Raw genomic sequence first — 4,146 nt, 5'->3', positions numbered from 1 at the left:
GCATGTCCAGACCAAAATCTTGGTGGTATGTATATATTTAATTACTACATTATGAAGTATTACTCTAATAAACTTATATGTGCATGAATTTTCATGTGTAATAGAAACATATATGATATTCATGTACATCATTTCACATTTACTTCATTATATTTCAGAGACCGGAACTTCAGATGGTACTACTCCAGATGACACCCCTGCCAGATCATCTTCAGGTATAGTATTATATAAGCTGCAATTGTTCAGTGATAATGAAACCAATACAGTACCTATTTGATATGGGAGAAACTGTATTGCAGCTCTGTGCCTCTATTTTCATTAATAAATCAACGAAAGCTTCACAGAAAACGTTGATTTTGTTTATAGAATCATGTTATGAAAGCAGAATACCCTTAAAATGGACTTAATTAAACCTCCCTTTTCCTTAGTCTTCCCTAACCTAACCTGGCTAACGGTATCTGCCCCCATGGATCCCCAGTAACCTTAATCTTTTTACGTTTATTATATGTAGACACAGTAGTAAAATGGATGTTTTTGATATGCGTTCTTGCGTGGAAACAGAGGAAAGCTCCAGATAAGTGGAGAAGGGCAATTATTGTGCCTTTGTACAGGAGTAAAGGGAGTAAGAATGAGTGTAACAACTATAGAGAAATAAGTTTGCTTAGTGTGCGAGGAAAAGTGTATGGGGGACGCTCCCCGAGGAAGCAAGGCGACAGTGCTATAGATATGTATAAGTCTATAAATGAAATGTGTTCTATGAAGTTTTCGTTAGTGTAGTCGTAACAATAGAGGCGTGGAGCTACAATGCAGTTTTACTTTTTCTGTACTGTACAGTAGGGTAGGCGGTGGCCGAACTGGTAGTGTACTGGGCCCACATTCACCGCGTGATGGACGACGCGGGCTCGAGTCCCCACGCTACCACTCGGATTTTTCAGTCACCGCCGAGTGGCTTAAAACTACCCACATGCTGTCCTGAAGACCACCCATCAACCCGGACTCCAGAGGAAGCCGTCCAAGCGAATCAAGAACGAGTTCCGGGGGCAGCATGGGCCAATGCATGATGGCGCCACTATAAACACTCGCCTGCGCCAGAACGGCTGGGCCGACCATCAGGCCCCCACCTGAAGAAAGCCTTGGGCCGACCATCAGGCCCCACTGGGAAGATGCCTACCGGCGCAATAGGCAACAACGTAAGAAAAAAAAAAGTAGATTACTGTTTTGTTCATGTATAATGTGATTTATCAATTTCCATTTCTGATATACCGAATAAATAAAAACCAATAAAACCACAATCGATTATGTGACACCATCTGATGTGGGCATAAACATCACATATGACAAAGATGATGGGAGTTTTGGTATGTAATTTATATGTAACTGTGTTACAGGAATGTTGTGTATTCATACGTGTATCTAGGTAAATCATAGTCTAATATTATGGTAACAATGGCGTGTAATAACCTAATAAAACTGTAGGTCCACTTAACTCTATATAACATTATTCTTTATCATCAGGTGACCTAAAGGACGTATCTGATACTGAAGGTGATGGGAGAATGACTACTGTGCCACCTGCTGACACACGTGGTAACACAGATGCTGCTAATGGTATTTGGAATTGACTTTGAGTATTCATTTTCTACTTTTAGTGTTTGTATTTAAATTATTGATTTAAATACAGGTATTTTATCAATGTTCATCACAGAATAGGGTTAAATTTTTTTTCAAGTTTCAAGATAATGTAACAAAGAATGATTAGAATAATACTCTTTCATAAAATATTGAAGATCCAAACACTTTTAATACATAATATCTCATCAAATCAGTAGCATACAGTATCTTTAGCTCATTGTATGAGCATGACACATTTTTATCTTACAGTGACCTCAGAAGCTGCGGAACGTGCTTCAAGAGAACACCATCATCCTACTGAACAACTAGAGATCTCTGTTTGTTGCACCAAGTAAGTTATATGAGATCATCATGCACAGATATTATAAATTGTACAGCATGCAAAACATTTAACTACTGTAATAGAATTATATGTGTATGTCATACTACTTTAGGTGATGATTTTTCAGTTTAGAAGTAGTATGAAAGAGCATTTGTATCGTAACCAGTGAGGTTAATGTGAGGTTACGAGATTGCCACAACAAAGCTAGCTACCGGTTATTGGGGAAAGGCTAGCAAGCATAGGTACTCCAAGATGGGTATCTCAACCCATCCCCGCCTTGACGTTGTTGGCACTGTTAGTACACCTTAAGGCTGCGTTTAAACCAAGCGAGTCACGTCGAGTTGAGCCACGTCAAGTCATTTGAGGCGATTCATATTGACGCCAATCCGTTTACACCGACTGCGTCAGCCCGAGTCAAGTCAGTACTCAATGACCCATTTGATTTCATGGAGAATGGATGCATGTTCTCGTTTTTTTTTTTTATTAATTTATCGTATTTATTTTGTTTTCCATTGGTCTTTTACTCTTTCTTTTATTTTCTATTGGCATTTTTCAAATCCTTCTCTTTTTATTTTCTTTTTAGTTCGTTTCTTGCTTTTGTTTTTCTTCTTTTCTTTTCTTTTCTGGTGGGTTTTTTTTTTTCTATCATACGTAAGTTGATGTTCATGTGTCTGGGTGAGCCGTTTTCCTCCCAGAAGGGATCAGCGAGTTATGATTTACTTCATATTTTTGGTGCCGGGTATAATTTCTTGGCATATGCTTGAGTATGATTGAACGTAACGGATGCTATATGAATGGTGTGCATTATTATTTACAAATATTGAAAATATACATAGTAAGTATATGAATATATCCACTCCCCCTTGTCCCTTGTCCTACTAACATAGCTTTGTGATAGGCCCCAAGTGTGTGTATTGTATGTAACATATGTATGAATAGTTGAGTGAATGGTGTGCATGCTTCAGGATGATACGTAAAACTGAAAACTTCTTTCCATAAAGCAGCGATGACATCACGATCCCGGTGGTTACGGTCACTGGGAATCATATATGGTGCAGGGGCTCTTGAACTAAGTTGATTAGGAGTTCCACCAGCATGCTTGAACACACCACGGCAGACTCGCTGTGACTGACGTCAAAAATAAGTCCAGCCCTATATGTAACGACGTGACGCGACGCAATGCGACGTGACGTGACTCGACGCATCCGGTGTAAACGTTTTACTTTCAAAAACCGATATAAATCAGTGTTATAACTGGGGTGGCGATTCATGGTACGTCATGAATCGTCATGACGCGACTCGACGCGACACGACTCGACGTGACTCGCTTGGTGTAAACGCAGCCTAGGTGTAACTTAATTGGTAGCTCCTAGGGCTAATACTTCACTGGGCTGATATCTGTCCGTGGCCCCTCAATGGTGGATAAAATGGACAAATTGTGACAGGAAAGTGAGTGTGAATAAGGCAATATGAAAAGTGTTGAGAGTTGTATGTTTTAATGAGAATGGAATAATTAATGAATCCAAGAGAAGAATGGTTGTCAAGATTTGTATGAAAGGGGAATGGATGTGCTTGGACCGAGTGACACCTACTTTCTCATGGATACGGAAGAGGATATTTTACTTATATCATCATCATCATTTCATCGACGCCTGCTCCTAGAGCTCCCACCAGGGGATGGCCACAGCAGAAGAGTTTCCAACTTTCTCTATCCAGACACTCCCTCCTTGCCTGCTCAAAGTTTCTCAAAGATCTTTTCCCCCCTCTCCCTAATGTACTCTTGCACCCTATCCCTCCATTTCACTGGAGGTCGTCCTCAGCATTCCTCCTCTATCTCACTAACATATACCCTTCTGGTCATCTTACTCTCCTCCATGTTTATAACCATATCATATTGAAATGTTGCCAGTTACTAAATACATTTGTCATGTCTGCTCATCTATATTTATGAAGTGTATACTGAACTGTATTTAAAATGAACATATTCACATGAGACTTAAAACATTACAGATATTGCTGGTTATACAGAAACAAGGAAATCATCATCTTCCAAATCAAAAACATAAAAGCTCCTCCACAGATATAGAAATAGAGTAAAAAGGTTATTGAAAAGAGTTCATTTACTTAAGACGGTCAGGAAGGACTGTTCCAAATGCACACTACCTTCAGAAATAATAAAAAATGCTTCTAAA

The sequence above is a fragment of the Eriocheir sinensis genome, unplaced genomic scaffold (genome assembly GCF_024679095.1).
Source record: "Eriocheir sinensis breed Jianghai 21 unplaced genomic scaffold, ASM2467909v1 Scaffold802, whole genome shotgun sequence".
NCBI classification, from domain to species: Eukaryota; Metazoa; Arthropoda; class Malacostraca; order Decapoda; family Varunidae; genus Eriocheir; species Eriocheir sinensis.
Note: the sequence above shows the minus strand (reverse complement) of the source record.